Source organism: Mirounga angustirostris, unplaced genomic scaffold (genome assembly GCF_029215605.1).
Source record: "Mirounga angustirostris isolate CCGP_5_RB_7025 unplaced genomic scaffold, mMirAng1.0.hap1 SCAF_13, whole genome shotgun sequence".
Lineage (NCBI taxonomy): Eukaryota > Metazoa > Chordata > Mammalia > Carnivora > Phocidae > Mirounga > Mirounga angustirostris.
Genome location: NW_026991721.1, coordinates 26,645,262 through 26,664,520, shown reverse-complemented (window position 1 = coordinate 26,664,520; position 19,259 = coordinate 26,645,262). Strand labels below are relative to the sequence as shown.

The following is a 19,259-nucleotide window of genomic DNA, read 5'->3' as shown; positions in this document are numbered from 1 at the left end:
TGAAAAGCGCACAAGGTCTTCACAAACCCTGGTACAGTGAGTGCGTCGGCTCACGTACAATCCATGTGCCCCCTTCTTTCTCTCTGTGGACGGAATTTCTTGGGGATCCTTCGAGATCCCGGCCATATTTCGCCCCTGGCGCTTATTAAAACCAGGTGTGCGGGAAGCGGGCGTTTTGCACAGAAAAAGGCTTCGCCCGGCCCAAAGCTCCCCCTTCCGGTGTGTTTTCTAGAAGGGAGTCGTGAGCTGAGCAAAGAGAAAGCTGGCAACTCGTCCGGGGCCGGGCAAGCGGGGCGTACTTGTCAAGACAGCGCCGCGGCCGGGCCGCGCCAGGGCCAAGTGCGCAAGGGCAGAAAGTGCCGCCGGGGCGCAGAGAGCCGGGGACGAGGGACACTGCGCCTGCGCCCCCAGGAGTGTGGTCCGCGCGCGGGTGAAGCCCCGGAGCCGCAGCCCGGCGCGCGGCGCAGAGAAGGAGCGCGAGGGCCGCCGCAGGGCCGCCGCGGGTCGGGGCTGGAAAGCGGAGCGCGGAGGAGCCGGCAGAGCCCCCGACCCGCCGAGCTCGCCCGCCGCCCGCCTCCAGAACTTGGCGCGGGGTCGCGCGGCGCTTACCGTCGGCGGCCGGTGGCGCGCAGGTCTCCAGGGGCCCGGCGGGGGCAGGGGGCGCGTGACAAGCGGCGGGCCGGCGCGCTCCGAGCTGGGGTCGCGGGCCTCGGGGCAGCGCGGCGCCGGGTGCCTGTGGGCCGCTCGGCCCGCGACCTTTGACCCGCGGCCAGGCCTGGGCGGGCGAAGAGCGCGCCCCCTCTCGAGCGCGCCGGGAAACTGGTGAGAGAGCTGGGAGAGCCTCGCCCCCTCCGCCTGAACCCCAACTGCAGGCCCAGCCTCGGGGGTGAAGGCGTTGGCTACTTGTGGGGGTCAGAGGTTTGAGTGTGGGCGCTCTCATCAGACTCTGGAGCTGTTCAAGGCGGAGACCACGGGACTAGAAGAAAGAGGAGCATTAGGTTACAAACGGCTAAGGGGCAGAGAAGAGGGACTCCCCAAAAATATGATTCCACATTTTCTAAGATTATTTATGTATTTATTTATTTATTTGACAGAGAGAGAGCACAAATAGGCAGAGTGGCAGGGAGAGGGAAAAGCGGACTCCACCGAGCAGGGAGCCCGATGAAGGGTTCGATCCCGGGACCCTGGAATCATGACCTGAGCAGAAGGTAGCCGTTTAGCCAACTGAGCCACCCAGGTGCCCCTGGCTCCACATTTTGAGCGGCCACTTCCTATTCCTTGGATCAAATGGCAAGCCAACTTACTTTTTCCTTTTCTCTAATTACAGTTTTTTGTTTTTTGGGGTTTTTTTATTTTTTTTATTTTAATGAGAGACAGAGAGCATGAGAGGGAGGAGGGTCAGAGGGAGAAGCAGACTCCCTACTGAGCAGGGAGTCCGATGCGGGACTCCATCCCCGGACTCCAGGATCATGACCTGAGCCGAAGGCAGTCGCCTAACCAACTGAGCCACCCAGGCGCCCCTCTAATTACAGTTTTTAAGAGCCCTTTACGAGGCCCTGTATAGCTTCCATCCCCGCAGCCTTGCATGAATTTTCAGTAACCCCAGGAAACAGCCGGCCAGACAAGAGGGTGAGAAGGCCTCTCATCCCAAATGTTTGCCTGCACCCTCTGCTCCATGAAAACCACTCCAAATTGGGCCACCCCAGCATGTCTTCTGGGCTTGGTGCCCTGTTCGATGGGAAAAAGTGTTCTCAGCCCCAACCCCAAGATCCTGTGACAGCCAACAAAGAATTCTAGAGATGTTTCCAGATTCAAGCAACCCTAGTAATTTCTGGCATTGTCTAAAGCCAGTTTCTCAAATTGTGGTCCAGGGACCACCTACATCAGATATCCTGGGATCCTTGGTAGAGAGATTCAGGACCTAGGGCCTACACTATAGATGATAAATTGGATTAAGAATGATGAGGCCCAGAAGGGGCGCCTGGGTGGCTCAGTCGTTAAGCGTCTGCCTTCGGCTCAGGTCATGATCTTAGGTTCCTGGGATTGAGCCCAGCATTAGGCTCCCTGCTCCGTGGGAAGCCTGCTTCTCCCTCTCCCACTCCCCCTGCTTGTGTTCCCTCTCTCGCTGTGTCTCTGTCAAATAAATAAATAAATAAATAAAATCTTTGGGAAAAAAAATGATGAGGCCCAGAAATCTGCATTTTAACAAGCTTGCCTTGTGAGGTTTCTGTTCAGTATGGTTTGAGAATTACTGGATTTGGCCCTTTATTTGACAGTGCTGATATGGTGCTTGTTTTTCCATCTGGAGCACTCCCTCAAAACTCTCAACAGTGTTAAACATTATTCTTTTTTTTTTTTTTTTTTTTTAGTGTAGGCTACAAAATTTGGCTTCCAAACAAACTGCCTTATTTCATGAATTTTTTAAAGAAAATTATGCCAAAGCATTTCTTCCCACTGTATAGGGCTCTGAGCACCTCCTGATGATAAAAAAAAAAAAAAAAAGTAAGTGGATTATGCTGAGTGCCTTCTACTAACGTTGGGCTGTTTGTCATTCTGAGCCAGACCTACTCCTGCCCTGCCGCTCTTGACTGAATGTTTGCATCCCCCAAAATTCATGTCGAGACCTCATCCCCAGTGTGATGGTAATTGGAGGTGGGGTCTTTGGAAGATGATTAGGTCATGAAGGCAGAACCTGCTGGGATTAGTGACTTTATAAGATCTTGGCTTGGGAAAGTTATCCTTCCATGTAAGACACAGCTAGTGGATGACTGAACCAGGAAATGGGCTCTCCAGACATCAAATCTGCCAGTGTCTTGATATCCTAGCTTCCAGAACTGTGAGGAATTTCTGTTGTTTATAAGCCACCGAGTCTATGGTATTCTGTCATAGCAAGCCCAAATGGACTAAGATACCTGCTGGTTTTTCTTCTGCTTCACTCAGGCTTCAATCAGGGCAGCTTTCCTGGGTAAAATGGAAGCCAAGTCTGTGCTCATGGTGGTTTCCAAACTACACTGTACAACAAAATCATCTGTGGAGCTTTTTAAACTACTGACCCACACAGAATGTCAGCAATCCCAAACATACTTGTCTGCAGAAAATTTATTTCACAAAGCATCTCATGGAATTAATGAGCTATCTAAAGTAGTACTGTCAGAGGAGCAGTGAATTGAAGTTGAGGAAATAATTAAGGGGGTAAACAGAATTTTTGCAACAAAAATGTTTAACACATTCTTGCTTGCAATATCAAGAATTTGGAAATAACCCAAATTTGTCCAGCAGTAGAAAGCTGGTAAAATAAATATGGTACATTCATGTGAAAGAATACAAGACAACTATTAACATAGTTCAGAGAATATTTATTGACCTGGAAAGATGTTCTTGGTGAGTAAAGTGAAAAGAGCAACATGAACAATTGCTCCCTTCTTGTTTAAAAAAAAAAAAGTTTAGTGGTAACTGACAGAAGACCACAAAAGCAAACTCCTAAGCAGGTGATAGTGAACACAGAAAAGAATCCCTATTTGAACTGCAGAACTGGGGAACAGAGCAGAAAACAGAGCTTTAGTTTGAAATGTATTGAAGAATCAATTAGATAGCCTCTCCAAGTCATTATAGCTGGGTGACTGCGCCCCACGGCAGCAAAACACCGAAGGTTTATTCTCTGGAGAGGATGAGTGCATTAAAAACAAGGGCACCTGGGTGGCTCAGTCAGTTAAGTTGCTGCCTTCGGCTCAGGTCATGTTCCCAAGGTCCTGGGATCAAGCCCCACATCTGGCTCTCTGCTTTCCGGGAAGCCTGCTTCTCCCTCTCCCTCTGCCGCTCCCCCTGCCTGTGCTCTCCTGCTCTCTCTCTCTCTGTCAAATAAATAAGTAAAATCTTAAAAAAAAAAAAAAAAATAAGAGGATTCAATGAAAATTTAAATACTGCCCAAGTCCTCTTCCCCAACAGGCTGGAAGTCTGACATACATCCTCCAGAGAGGAGATTGCAAGATTCCTTTCTATGTCATGAAGGGCTCCTGATCAGATCCAATAAAACTGCCCTCTGGTGAAGCCCATAGTGGACAAACCCCGTCCACACACACGGAGCTTCTAATCAGCGTTTTTCTGCCCACTTAGCAGATACCAAGAATCACCAGATGTTAGAAGGAAGATTCTAATGTCAAAGATGTGGTAAGAGCAAACAGAAAAAAACAAAGACTATGAAAAAGAAGAAGAAAAACTATTTTTTTAAAAAGATTTTATTTATTTATTTGAGAGAGAGAGAGGAGAGCACATGAGAGGGGGGAGGGTCAGAGGGAGAAGCAGACTCCCTGCTGAGCAGGGAGCCCGATGCAGGACTTGATCCTGGGACTCCAGGAGCCTGAAGGCAGTCACTTAACCAACTGAGCCCAAAAAAAACATTTTTTAAAATTATGATTCTCAGAGAGATAAAAGAAGGTATAAATCCTTGAAACAAAACAGTGTGTTAAAAAAAAAAAAAGGAACTAGGAACAGGCGGAGCTCTTCAACATTATATATATGAAACTATAAGGCGTAAAGACATAGGTGAAAATATACGAAAATAAAGGAAAGACCAGATCAACGAAATGATAAGTATTCCAGGAAGAAAGGACCGAAAAAAAAAAAAATAGAGGGAGGCTATCATTAAATAATTAATTATTGATTAATCAATAGGATTTCCCCCCCACACATTGAAAGCCATGAGTTTCCTGATTGAAAGGACCTCTTGAGTGCTCAGAAAAACGGTTTAAAATAAACCTACACAAAGGAACATCGCTATGAAATTTCAGAATATTAGTACAAATAGATTTTAACCACATCTAAAGAAAAAAAAAATGAGTGACCTAGAAAGGATCAACAATCAAAAACAGCTTCAGACTTCTCGACAACAACACTAGAAGTTGGAAGGCAATGGTAGCTAATATTTTAGACTAGATTTTAACTCTATTGGACTATAGTAAGTGCTTTACAATTCATCCTCACCACAACCCTATGAAATAGGTGCTCTTCTTACCTCCATTTTACAGGTGAGAAATCTGAGGTACAAAGGAGCAAAGTACAAACTTGCCTAAATGATCTAGGTAATAAATGGTAAGAGCTGGGATTGAAACTAGGCAGTCTGGCTCCAGATTCTGAGATCTAATTGGTATACCATACTGAAACAGTGCTTTCAAAATTAAACGTGAGAAGTACATCCAACACAGAATTATATATCCAGCCAAATTATCAATAAGTGAAAAATAAAGATATTTTTAGACATGCATACACTCAAAAAAATCTACCTTTCACATACCCTTTCTTAAGGACAAATAAATGATTCCAGCTATATTAGGTACCAGGGTGTGTGGAGAGGTGAGAACAAGGAGTTGTTTAATGGGTACAGAATTTCACCTTGGGGGGCGCCTGGGTGGCTCAGTCATTAAGCGTCTGCCTTTGGCTCAGGTTGTGGTCCCGGGGTCCTGGGATCGAGCCCTGCATCAGGGTCCCTGCTCGGTGGGAAGCCTGCTTCTCCCTCTCCCACTCCCCCTGCTTGTGTTCCCTCTCTCGCTGTGTCTCTCTCTGTCAAATAAATAAAATCTTAAAAAAAAAAAAAAAAAGAATTTCACCTTGGGAAGATGTAAAGAGTCTTGGAGATGGATGGTAGTCATGGTTGCACAATAATGTGAATATGCTTAATGCCGTTGAATTGTACACTTAAAAAGGGTTAGAATGGTAAATGTTAGGTTATGTTTTACCAAAAGGAAAAAAAAAGCCACCAGAGGAGGAGGTATGCCACCCAAATGAGGGAGTGAAACAAGAAAGAGGAGAGTTGGGATACAAGAAGCAAGAAATCTAACTCAAAAGCAAGGCAAAAGGATCCCCAGGATAATGATGGAGGGAGGTCTGAGGATAACAGCTGTCCAGTGGGCACAGAGAACAACATTCCAGAATGGAGCAGGTCAGAAGGTTCCAGAAGTGATGTCTCCAAAAAGAGGAATCGATGAAAAACATGTCTTTTACTGAGAACATACATAGCCAACTGGGAGATAATTGGAGGCTACATTAATAATGACATGAAAACCTAAGGAAACAAACAAATAAGATGATCGTTATTTCTGGGAAAAGTTCAAATTGGCATAGAAATTAAAAAATAATCTTGGTATTCTTTTATACTGCATGGCTCAGCAGTGAATTGCATGTATCTCATCATGAGAATGTGACCACGAAACACTGATCAAACCAAAGCTATGACAGAATTGTACCGAGAAGATGAGTGGTGTGTACCAGGGTAGGCAAATGATCATGAAAGCTAAATTCTTAAGAATCCGTAGATAATGCCTACTAGAGAAAAACCAAGAAGTGGCTTAGACACATGTGTTAAGTACCAAAATAAACAACTAAAAGATTTAAAAGCAGTTGTCTCTGAAGAAGCAGAAAATTGAGGAGGCGGAGTGGTTTGGAAATTGCTATTTTTTGGATTTTTTTTTTTTTTTTTTTTTTTAAGATTTTATTTATTTGCGAGAGAGAGAATGAGAGACAGAGAGCATGAGAGGGAAGAGGGTCAGAGGGAGAAGCAGACTCCCTGCTGAGCAGGGAGCCCGATGTGGGACTCGATCCAGGGACTCCAGGATCATGACCTGAGCCGAAGGCAGTCGCTTAACCAACTGAGCCACCCAGGCGCCCGGAAATTGCTATTTTTTATGATAAGCTTTGTTGAACTATTTGACTCTTCAAACCACATGGACGTGTAAGTTTGGTAAAAATTAAAACAAACAAACCAAAAAAAGACAAACACAATTCTGAAACTCTTCCAGATGATCCAGAAAAGTCTATTTCTATCTCCTTGTTTTCTCAAATCAAACTCACTTTTTTCCAAGCAGCAGTTTTCTGCATGACTCCTCTATTATTCTCTGCCATTGTACACACATTTTCATAAAATAAGCTTTTGTGAGCTAGCCTGGGAATTCAACCATTGCTTATATTACTTCTCCAGAGATGTGTAGCTTCTAACCAAACAACTTCCAAAAAAACTTTCAGAACTTCTGTTTATTTATTGGAGACTACATTATCCATTCCCATAAGACTTTACATTACAACTGAAAAGGCATTTGAAAAATCAGAGAATATTCTGATTGCATGAAACACCATTCAAATTGTTTGGTAGAGTCAGTGAGTGGTGTGGCTCCTGGAAAGAGTAATGGGCAGGGGGTAGTCCCTGGGGAAGTCTTCATCAAAGAGGCTCAATTCAAGCTGAACCTGCCAGGATGGATTGTAGCTTGTGTAAATGGTGGTATCGACCAGGACTCTTGATGCAAGTGATAGATACTCAAGCCAAACTAGCCAAGCCAGAAGTAGAATTTTTTAGTCTGCATAACTAGGACATCCCAAGAGATCTGGCTTCAGGCAAAGATGGATCCTGGGTCCAGGAGGGGCACTAAGCTCTCTCCATGTCCATTACTCCCCCTCTGCAGCTCTAGTCTTACCCTTTCAGCTTTGCAACATAGGTGCTGATGGGATGAGTGGATAACTTTATTGGCTCTATATCGAAATCCCAGGGGAAGACCCTGATTGGTCCTCCAGCCGTTCAGGTGAATGGATACTATGGTGGGCCAGGCCTGAATCAGCTGCCAGAAAAGGGAAGATGGGGAATAAAGTGCTGGGGTGCCAAAAATAAAACCTATTACATCCCTGTGTAATTGTACATACCAAATACGCTCTATGGAGATTTATTAGAGCTTGGGCCTATTGGCAGTATAAGTAAAAATGCCTCATAAATGCTAAAGCACCATGAAATGTTGGTTGTGAGTCAGTGCTAAATGTAAGTCTATATTGGCCCTGCCCAGCCAAACTGCAATTACTCCTGGATCTTTAGCTCTCTGAATGTTTTAAGTTTTTCTTTCCTCCTAGCAGATTCATTTGTCACAGTTTCCCCGAATATTGGCCTCTTTCTTCTCACAGAGTCTGCTTCCAACTGCAGTGAAAAATTCGTTCATGTCATTTTTCAAAGGAAGCCAGAAGGAAAAAAAAAATGTCCAAAGTTGGAATAGTTTGAAACTGAAAACATAATGGATGTATGTGTGTGTAATCAGATTGTTCTCAGCATCTTTCACTCTACCGTTTCCCTAATCTATCGAGTCACTTTCTTGGCTTCGTTGCTCTAGTCCTCAAATAAGCCAAAAATATTTTGCTGATACTAGCTGCAATTTATTGAGTGATAGGATATTTGTAATGTACTTTGAGACTGAGCTTGTAGCCCTGAAGATTAGGCAATTAATTAACAGAGAAATATTTTTGCCATCTAGAGAAAAAACCAGTTTCAGAATAATTAACAGTCTATATTGGAATTTCCAGTTTTTATAAGGCTATTTTAGACATCTGATTTTTAAGTAGGTGTGAAGTGTTCATTTACTGCTGACAATGTGAAGTAGGCTGCTGCCTAAATTTGCTTCTGATAAACCTCTCAGTGATGTCAACACTTGAATACCTAAGGCTACATTGAGTTTTGTATTTGAAGGTATATGGATGAAAGCTAACTACCTGTAAGTCTGAGTTTAACTAAAAAGACCTTAAGCCAGATCCTGATAATATTCTCTATAATGGACACTAGCAGGATCTTAGGACATGGCTTTTCCTTCGTTAGCACAAAATTACCCAAACAAAACATTATTAGATGACTACTCAAGGCCATTCTCAATCCACTTCTTCCTCACCAGCTTCCCACTGCAGAGACTAAAAATTCCGGGTATTTATTTTCCCAGCCTCCTCTGCAGCTAGATGGCCATATGATCCAGTTAAGGCCAGTCAGATGGAAGAGAAAGACGGTTAGGGGATTTGGGGAAAGATTTTTCCTATCTCAGTAAAAGACAAGATGCATAGGGAGAGGACCCTTTTGTGTCCATCCTTCCTGCTTCCTTCTTGTTTGGGTCACATTGGAGCTCTAGCAGCCATGTGTAACCATTGTTGAAACACTGAGTATAATAAAGCAGAAAAAGCCCAGGTCCCTGGGGCCATCATTGAGCCACTACACCAACTGGAATGGCCAGCCTTCACATTTCATACTAAATGTGACTAATAATCTCCTATATTTCAGCCATTGGGTGTTCTATCACTTTTAACCAAGGACATGATTATCTTTTTTTTTTTTTTTTTTTGAGACAGAGAGATAGTGAGGGGTGAGGGGGCAGGCAGAGGGAGAGGAAGAGAGAGAATCTTAAGCAGGCTCCATGTCCAGCACAAAACCAAATGGGGTTCAATGTGGGGCTCAATCTCACAACCATGAGATCATGATCTGAGCTGAAATCAAGAGTCAGATGCTTAACCAACTGAGCCATCCAGGCACCCATTATCTTTAATTAATTCAGGGATATAAATTATTTACCCACTAACCATTCTCCGTTCTCCCCTTCCTGACTCTACCCAGATTTTTATTTGGGTATCCAGTCTTCCTATGTATTTCATGTAGCCCAGTGGATGCAGATTCTGCCCCCACTTCCAGAGGTGATCATCGGTTGACTTAAGTCAGTCAAAAAATTTCACTGCCCTGGCCTGGAGGGTGATTGATTCAAGGATTAGCTGCAACCTAAGTTATCCAACCAGGGTGAACTTCGGATTTGTATTTGGAACGCTAGGAAAAAAGTGCTCTCTCACCTTCTCAACTACTCACATATGAAGCCTGGAAAGCAAACAGAAGGCAGAACAGAAAGACGGAAAGAAACTGAGTCCATGATAATGTCCTTGAGGTGCTGGATCACCCTGGTTTTGCCATTACATGAGCTCATAAATCTCCTTTATTAAAGTCCATTTGAGTTGCATTTTCTGTTCTTTGCAACTTCAGAATGCATTCTGATTTGATACACCTCCTATCTGGACTGATGGGCAACAAAGAGGAAACACCAAATGGCGGCCTTTTAAGAAGTGACAGTGAAAACATCCCTCGATCCACCATATTAGGTAGGTGTATGGTCATTCATCCTTTTTTTTTCAATCACCAAAGCTGGAGAAAAATATGACTCACCAAACTGTCACATGTAATGTCACATGCCACTACCCTGTTGGGCTTTGAGCAAGTTAATTAGCCTGTCTGTGCCTTCGCTTCCGTATAGGTAAAATGGAGATGATAATCGTCTCATAGGGAGGCTCTGAGATTAAGTGAGTTAATGCATGTCAAGTGCCTCTGACAGGGCCTGTTCATAGTAAACACTCAGTAGATGTTGATTTTCATGATGATCAGGAATCCCCTGTCAACTAGGGATTGCACTGGGGAGACCAATATCTCCTGCCAAACATTCCCAGTGATCTTTGTACAAGATATCATCTTGTTGTTGAAGAGCTCACTCCTCTTCTTTCAGTCAAAAGAGAGCAAAATAAGATTCCTCGAGATTTCTAAACAGGCCCCACAACTCCTTAGCTCACACACAGATCTCTTATTCAGAGCTCCGTCCTGCCTTTCAGAAGGACCTGGAGCACTTAAATGCTATTGATTCTCACCCTCTGTGAAAGGGGGTTCTCCCCCTCCGTATCCTCTAACCCCAGGAATCCAGAACTAGCCCTCTTCGTGACAGCACACCAGCTCCACACCCAGCATGAGAAGAAAGACCAGTTGGGGCATGTTTATATTTGGCAATTGCCACCTCACCCCTCAGGCCCCTGGGAAAGACCAGGATGGATTTGTAGACCCAGAGGGAAAGAGAGAAACCAGGAGACTGAGAAGCAGCCTCTGTAAACAGGGTTCCTGGAACAACTGCATTGGTGACTTCATCCCTGGTCAAGGATGCCATAAAAAAGAGAAATATTCAATGATCCCCATTTCACATTGCTGTAAAAGACTTAGAATCAGGGCCCAGAGAGCTTGGGTTCCAGCAACATTCTGCTTTGACAGGACCTTAAAATGCCTTCTGGAGTCAAGTCAGGGAGAAAAATTCTTAAGGTAACTGAGTGCAGCAAATAACCAAGTATGAAGAATTTACTCTAATTGCCAAAAAGGAATATGGCCAAGGCTCCTCAGGAAAGGGGGAAAAAAGTGAAAAAGAAAGCAGAAACATTATGATAAGAAGAGAAGGGATGTTCATTTTCAAACAGGAGATAAGATATGGATTAAAGTTCATCCTCAGAATAGCGTAGCAAGAAACTTTATAGCCAAACTGACTCCCAACCGGAAAGGTCCCTGTTTCTCGGATCTGTTTGAATTATAGGGAAAACTAATTGGATCTTCATGTTTACCATGGAGGAAACCAAGTGTTACTCAGGATGTAAATCCTGGAGGTACTTTAAAAGGACAACGTTGACCTTTACAAGCCTCTAGACTTATAGATCTGTAAGGAGAAAAAAATTGATTTCCTGACCTTTGACTGGTTCCTTGTCATTTTTTTTTTTTTTTTTCCCTCTGCACAGGGGCCTCTATTCCCCTTATTCTCTCCCTGGTGTTATTTTTTCTGACTGTGTCCTCTGTCCCTGGTCAGACCCAGTGGAAGGGAATGGGCCCATTTCCCAGTCCAGCCCTGGGAGAGGCCAGCATGGGCTGAGGTGTGACTCCTCTATACGATGACCCTGGGTGAAGCCTGCTGCCCTTCAGGGGCCTCCACAGTCTCTAGAAGCTGGCTCACCTCTTCAGCAATCCTCTGACAATAAGACTGGCTACCACCTTGGGCACCTACTGTGTGTGGAGTATTGTGGTAAGACATTTTCGGACAATATCTTAATTAATCCTCACAACAACCCTGTGTGTTTGGGCCTCTAAATGGCTACACACAGCTCTCTCATTTCACAGGCCAGGAAACTCCTGTTGTCCTCACCCCATCCTTTGTCCTTCTTCCTCCTTTCTTCAGCCCACCTTCCTGTAAGCAGAGAGGTGAGGTAAGTGGAGGGCAGATCATTGGAACTCAGAATTTCAGGGCTGATGGGACAGCTGCTGCTAAGAAAGGAAACTGAGGCCTAGAGACAGAGCAACTTGCCATACAAGGCTCATGCAGTTCCCGGGAGGCAGGCCCAGGGGCCCCCACAGCAGCATTGTTTCACTATGGCACACAGCATTTTTTCTCATTCACCTAAGCCTGATCAAGGAGGCCACAGTGTATCCCCATTCTTCAGTGTGAAGTAATTCCCTGTGAGCTGTCTGCCATCTTTAGTGTCAGAATCTATAGGGAGAAGAGAGGGGAATTTGGAGGCCATTGCCGGATTGGAGAGAGAAGTGGGGGGTGAGGGGGCAGGGAAATAGATGAGCACACCATGGAGAAGCCAGACTGTGGGAATGACGGTATCATGGGGCAGGGGGTGGACGATGCTAAGTGATTCATCAATTTATCCCCAATCTTCAAGCAAAGATGACCCTTCTCAAAACAGGCAAGGAGCTGGGCAGTGTGATCTGAGATCTGTTTACCTCAAGGACCTGCATAGGGGCCCCAGGTCATTGCGTTTTGCCATTCAAATAGTTTACAGCAACATCTCTTGCTTTTAAGGCATTTGCTTACCATCATGAAGATTTTTGTCGTATTTGTGAACCATCTGCAATATTATTTGCTTAACAATTTAGATCTATTTTTAAAAACAAATAGGTAGGTTTTAGGGGAAAGTTTGCATCGGTAGTATAAATGTAAAGTCAGTGTCATTTGCCAAAAATAGAGGCATAATAATAAATACAATGAAAACAAAACAATGTTATTAGATGCTAGCTAGCTAGTTGTCTGTCAAAGGCTCTGAGCCTCAGCTTTGTTCTCTTTTTGTTAAAAAGAGAGATTACCAAGCGTTAGGTGTTAGGTATTAAAGACAGAGCCAAATGGAAATTGTCTCCTTGACCTAAACCAGAAGGATTGACAGAGAAGTTAAAAGCTGTTGAACATCATCTAAATTATCTTAGGAACTACCAATGGTCTTCATCCCAGACTCTGGGGAGTTCTGTGGGCCCCTTTCATGTTTCTCCAAAAACCAACACAGTTGCACACAAGAATTAATCAATTCATCAGAGACCTATTATCCAACACTGTGAGTTGGAGTGATTCACTTCTCTGGACTTCAGTTTTCCTCATCCACAAAATGGGAGAGAGACCAGATCATGTCTCCCAGTCTTTTCCAGCTCTAGAGCCTACTTCCACTATTATCTAAGGAAACAAATATCAGATCTAGGACATAGGACAGCGTGGATGTAACAGGCAGCCAGATGGTGACTTGAAAGGTGATACAGAAGGGGCCCGAATATTGGGGAAGGGGCGGGGTGTGGAAGTATCACAGATGATAGTCATCCTGTTCCCAGCTTCACCAGGGGCCACTGAAATAACATGTTCAGCCCAAAAATGCTCAGATGGTAAAAATGTAAAACTCTGATCATTTCCTCTTCAACACTCAGATTTCAGAACTAAATTGCATAATTTGTAGGGAGAAAATTTATTTCATTTTCCTTTTAAAAAATCATTATCTACTTTCTGATATGAAGCAGAATAGACTGGTTTCTGTTTGCTTGAGAGGTGGTTTTGGGCAGTGGTTAGAAACTTGGCCTGAATTCCTTCATTTACTAAGGGTGTAACTTGGGTAAGTAAGTCTCCACCTTTTTTGTTTTGTTTTTTTTAAAGATTTTATTTATTTATTTGACAGAGGGAGACACAGCGAGAGAGGGAACACAAGCAGGGGGAGTGGGAGAGGGAGAAGCAGGCTTCCCGCCAAGCAGGGAGCCCAATGCGGGGCTTGATCCCAGGACCCTGGGATCATGACCTGAGCCGAAGGCAGACGCTTAACGACTGAGCCACCCAGGCACCCCAGTAAGTCTCCATCTTAAAAGGGGGATTAATAATTATACCCACTGTGGTACCCATTTGTGGTGCATACCACCATTAAATTGCAGTGATTGGGTAAGAAAATCTGGGTAAAGTGTTTAGCACAGTGTCTAGCAAACAGTAAATGTGTAAACAAAAATACTAGCTCGTAGTGTTTCCTGCCCATCTTGGCCCTTCTACTTGCTGTCCCAATACAGACCCCTTCCCCGCAACGCCTGCCCTGCTCTAGTTCTTCTTTCTGGCCTTGATGATCACTTTTCTCATGCTCCAGCTGGTTCCTCTTGGTATGCCTGTCTCCATGTCCCTTTCCAGACGCAGTCAGCACTCAATAAATCTGTTGAATTGTGTAGAGCCCCTTTTGAAAATAATGGAAGCCCCCTTTCACTGAAAACAGGGAAGATTTTACATGGATATTTTTATACCACCTTCAGATTGGCCGCTGAAAAACCTAACCCCAAAGTGTGTTATACACGAGGAATATCTGTGCAGCATAAGCAACCTTTACAGGGCTTGGTTGAAACAATTCCTAGTTTGTTAAATTAAGATGGGGAAGAGAACATAATCTCCCACTTCTGTTTCATTTCACCCCAGGATAAGGAAGAGAAGAGGATGCAAGTTTCCTAACTGTCCTGGTTTTCTTCTTGGATTCATGTAAGTGTGTTTACAAAATAGACTCAGTGGATTCCTTAGTAACACACACAAGATTAGCCCCTTCTGATATCTGAAAAATATATGAATTGCTGAACTGCTGATGAGAAAGATCCGTGAAGAGTTTTTTTTAATTGGTTTAGTAAGATTATTTCCAGTCAACAATTCCCTAGTTTAGTGGCAGAAGATAGATCTGTTTTCCATTAAAGTTAGATGCCAGACTTTTGAATCACTCAAAATAAAAACTATTCCCTTAAAGAGCCACTTGCTATCATTTGTTTTACAGCAAAAAATAAAAGTCAAGATAGAAACTATTATCACAGAACAGCATGCTGAAGAGGCACCAGCAATGATAAGAACACAAACAGCTCTTATACTGGTACTCAGTTTCCAACCACCGAGGCAGGATCCTCCGGGCTTCGTTGGAAACAAATAAACAAACAAGCCAACTGGCCCTCATTTGTTTCCATCAGCTCAATAAAAATGGCTGCCTCCTACTTGAGAGTTAGAAAATGCTTTCTTGTCTAATTTTTATTTGGTCCTCAGGACATCCCTGGGAGGCACTAGGGTGTGTAAGAGAGATAACATCGGAAACAGCCCCCATGTCCTTAGACTGATGAATGGATAAGTACAATGTGGTACAACCATACAATGGAATATTACTGAGCAGTAAAAAAAGGAGCAAAGGACTGAACTGTGCTATGATATAGATGAACCTTGACAACATTAGACTAAGTAAAAGAAGCCAGTCACAAAGGACCGTATATGGTACGAATCCCTTTCTATGAAATGTCCAGAATAGGCAAATCTATAGAGGCAAAGAGTAGATTGGTGGTTGCCTAGAGCTGAGAGAGTACGGTGGGGTTGGGGTGGTAGAGAGCTGAAGTGGAGGTAACGAAAATATTCCAAAACTGAGTGTGGTGATGGTTACACAACTCTGTGACTACACTAAAAGCCAGTGCATTTTAAACGATAAATGTACCTATTGTGTGGTTTCTTATATCTCAGTAGAGCTGTTTTTAAAAAGAGAGATAACATCATGGAGTCTATTTTTGGCAGTGATGTGGGTTCCATCCCAGCTTGACCACTTAGTTCCTGTACGACTTTAGCCACATTACTTCAACTTTCTGAATCACTAGTGACCTCTCAGAAATAATACTGCCTCCCTTGCAGGGTGGGGCAGAGGATCCGCTCCGTGCTCGCCCGCAGACTGCCTGGCTGGCTGGTGAGGGTGTGCCTTGTACTTGACGCATGGTGACTCTCCTTACGACCATTCTGACGCAGAGCTCACGGAGGCTCAGAGCATGAAACGCCTTGGTGATGGATGGGAAACGGCCTTGACTGGCCTCCTGACACATGGCACAGATCTGCCTTCTCTGTTGCCTTCTTTGAGGCAGAACAGAACGTTTAAAAGAACATCCGAAAAAAAATAAAAATTAAAAAATTAAAAAATTAAATAAAGGAACATCCGATTTGGAAGCAGATACAGTAGGCATTACCCCTTCCATGCACTAGCTCTGTGCTGCTAGTTGAGGACGCAGTGGAAGGCTCAGTGGTCCCTGTCCTAACGGGGTTCACAGAAGAATGACTAGGAGAACCCGTTCAGGAGCTGCATTGACCAGAGGTAGACCATAGGCCCTACCACTGATGGGCTTCAGAATCCTGGGCAGGTTATTTAACTTGCCTAAGATTCAATATCTGCAAGTATCAGATGAAAATCATAATAACACATAATCTCTGTGTCAACTATATTCAAAAAATTTTTTTTCTTTTATTGTGAAGGTGTTTTTTATTTTTTTTATTAAGTTTGGTTTTTTTAGTCCCAGTGTTGTTAGCATATAGTGTTATATTGGTTTCATGTGTGCAATGTAGTGATTTAACAATTCTATACGTTACTCAGTGCTCATCATGATCAGTGTACTCTTAATCCCCTATTTCACCCCCCCAAAATTTTAATAGTAATACATAATCTATAACATCAGTGTGACCATTTAATCAGATGATCTATATGAAGTATTGAATGACACATACTAAACACTAAAGAAATAACTGTTATTACTATTTTATTTATTCTTATCACTAAGAATAGTATCTCTGGCCAGAGGATCATCTTATTCAAATTCTACTAGCTTATTTCCTTATTTATGAACTGGAGATATTCATGATTATCTCGAGCTTTTTATGTAAGCCAGACAAGAAAATGTGTGTACAAAGTATTTTTGACTCGGGATTATTATTTAATCCCAGGAAAGTAGCACCACTCAGAACCCCGAGTGAACCAAAGTAAGGCTTTGTCTTGCCTCCAACAGCAAGCCCTTCTAAATTACAACCCTGGGAAATCAAGATGATAGTAAATTATCTGGGCCATCCCCTGGCCTGGGGGACTTCGGGTTAGGGTTCAGGTAGTAAGTCCTAGAGTAAGTGGACGTGTAGCCAGGCTGCAGATTGATGAGGGCCGAGAGGAGCTGGTTATTTGATCCCCAGGAAATGTTTCTGTGCTGGGGTCACTGTTGCCAGCTTTTGAATCAATAAGGCAGCACCTTTCAGACCAGAAAGTTCAATTCTATTTATCAAGTCAAGAGAAGTGAGAGAAGCAGAGGCATTGATGAAAGCAGGGCACTGGCTAAGCTGCGGTGGAGGCCAAAACTGTACCCCTCCTAGAAGAGGGCTGGATGAGGCAGAGCGTCTCCCGGTTTGCATGGGCTTCTGGGGGCTTCCAAGGGCGGAGGGGGGGAGGTCTGCCCTCAAGGGCTCTACCACCTCTCTGACCTCTCCAGAGAAACAATCACCAGGCACCAACTCATCCCAAACGCCTTTATTAAACATGTACCAGGGGCCAGGCACCATTCTCGGCACAGCTAATACTCATTCGTGCATTCGTACAACGGTAAATATTGAGCACGTACTCTGTGCCAGACACTGGGTTAAATGGAACAAGGAATGAGACATGGCCACTCACCGAGTTTCCAGTTTCATAGGCGAGAGGAGGAAATCAGCCATTACAGAGTGATAAACAGTAGGAGCAAGGACTCAGCAGGGTGCTCTCAAAACACATAGGAGGGAAACCAGACCTGGAGGAATCTAGGATGGCTTTCCAGAGGAGGTGACACTTCCGTCAGGCACTGAAGGATGAGTAGAAGTTACCCATAGGAAAAGGAGGAAGAGACTGCAAGCAGAGGGAGTAGCATATCCAAAGGTCTAGATGTGAAACCCAGAGTGTTTTTGCAGAATAGAAATTGTTCCACTTGGCTGTAGTAAAAAAAGTACGTGATGGAGACGGACCAGAAACATGGCTAAAAAAGATTAACTGAAGCCACGTATCACCTACCTGCTCAAATTATTCCGTGGTGTTTCTGACCTGGCCGAAACACTCCTTAAGAATCCCGGCATGTGGCTCGACAAACAAGGCCAAGAAGAATTGTTTGAAAGAGTAATGGTCCCTTGCCATGTGTGCCACCATCTGGGGACTGAGCAACAACAGAGGCTCCTCCCTCGATTCCCACTGCTAGCTAGCGAGGCTGCCTCCCGAGTCTGAAGGCCTGCCAGCCAGCTTCAGTCCCCCAGGAAGTATCTGTGCCCCAAAACCTAGAGCGGGCACACTGTGTAAATCATGACACAAAAAAGCAACCATCGTCGAAATGTGGGTTCTCTTGGTGACCCTATGTTCATAACTCGAAACCAAAACACCCCTTTCACCCTCCCCCTACTCCCTTTTCCACTATGTTAACTTGGCCTTTGAAGTCACTAAAAACTCCCCGAAGGGGGAGACCCCAGGAGGCAGGCTGGCCCCTTATCAAGGAAATGAATCAAACTCACCCTTTTATGTTATGGCATCATATCCCTTGGGTACTTCTCCCAATCTGCATGTTACGTGGCCTCCCTGGGTTCCCATCTAATGCACTCCCTCGAGTACTTGTCACCTGTGGGTCTGGGGCAAAGAGGAAGGATGTTCCACCAAGCAAGCTACATGGCCGCCAGGACGGGGTGATGGGCGGAGGCTCTGGTTCCCTTGGTGAAGGGAAAAAGACGGAGAGGGGAAAGGAAGGACACAAGATGAGCTAACTGAAAAGGCTTTCCTTGGGAGATATACCTATGTATTTATATGTGTGTGCTTGACTAAGAGTGGAGCGGCTGAGTGTTTCTCAAACTTAACGCGCCTACGAATCACCTGGGGGAGTTTGCGAACATTCTGATTCAGTGCATCTGGGGTGAGGCTTGAGGTCTGCATTTCTAAAAAGCTTCCAGGGCGCCTGGGTGGCTCAGTTGGTTAAGCCACTGCCTTCGGCTCGGGTCATGATCCCAGGGTCCTGGGATTGAGCCCCGCATCAGCTCCCTGCTCAGTGGAGAATCTGCTTCTCCCTCTGACCCTCTCCCTTCTCATGCTCTCTCTCTCTCTCAAATAAATAAATAAAATCTTTAAAAAAAAAAAAAAGCTTCCAGATGATAACCACGTTAGTTATCTATTGCTGCATAACAAATTGCCCCCAAATTTAGCAGTATGAAACCATAATAATTTACTGTCTCACACCGTGCCCGAGGGGCAGCCTAGCCGGAGGATTCTGGCGTGGGCTCTCTCAGGAGGTGACAAGCAGGCTGTCATTCGGGCTGCGGTCTCCAAAGGGACTGGCCCCTCCACTTCCAGGCGCACCCTGGGTGGTTGCTGTTGGCAGGAGGGTCCAGTCCCTCACCGTGTGGGCCTCTCCAGAGGGCTGCTTACGGGTGGTATTGCTTCACCTGAGACGGAAACCACAGTCTCTTTACACATAACCCCAGAAGTGACATGCCATCACCTCTGCCATATTCTATGTGTCAGAAGGCCACACAGAAGGTGAGAGGAATGACACTCCACCTCTAGAGCGGCAGAGAAGCAAC

At 44.6% G+C, this 19,259-nt stretch overlaps 1 protein-coding gene and 1 long non-coding RNA gene across 3 annotated transcripts in view; one reads left to right on the top strand and one right to left on the bottom strand.

The window, feature by feature from the left end:
• Positions 1–750, bottom strand: part of LOC123857261 (uncharacterized) — a 182,467-nt gene extending 181,717 nt beyond the window's left edge. The window contains exon 1 of one of the 2 annotated variants that reach the window (XM_045893950.3): positions 610–750. The gene's annotated coding sequence lies outside the window, so the exon portion shown is untranslated. The remainder of the gene's footprint in view (positions 1–609) is intronic. The other variant, XM_045893949.3, reaches the window with a different exon arrangement.
• On the top strand, positions 686–16,163 carry LOC123856442 (uncharacterized). The gene is made up of 4 exons (XR_006793718.3): positions 686–822; positions 9,812–9,927; positions 14,331–14,390; positions 15,561–16,163. It is a non-coding gene; the product is annotated as an uncharacterized LOC123856442 (long non-coding RNA).
• The last annotated feature ends 3,096 nt before the right edge of the window (positions 16,164–19,259 follow it).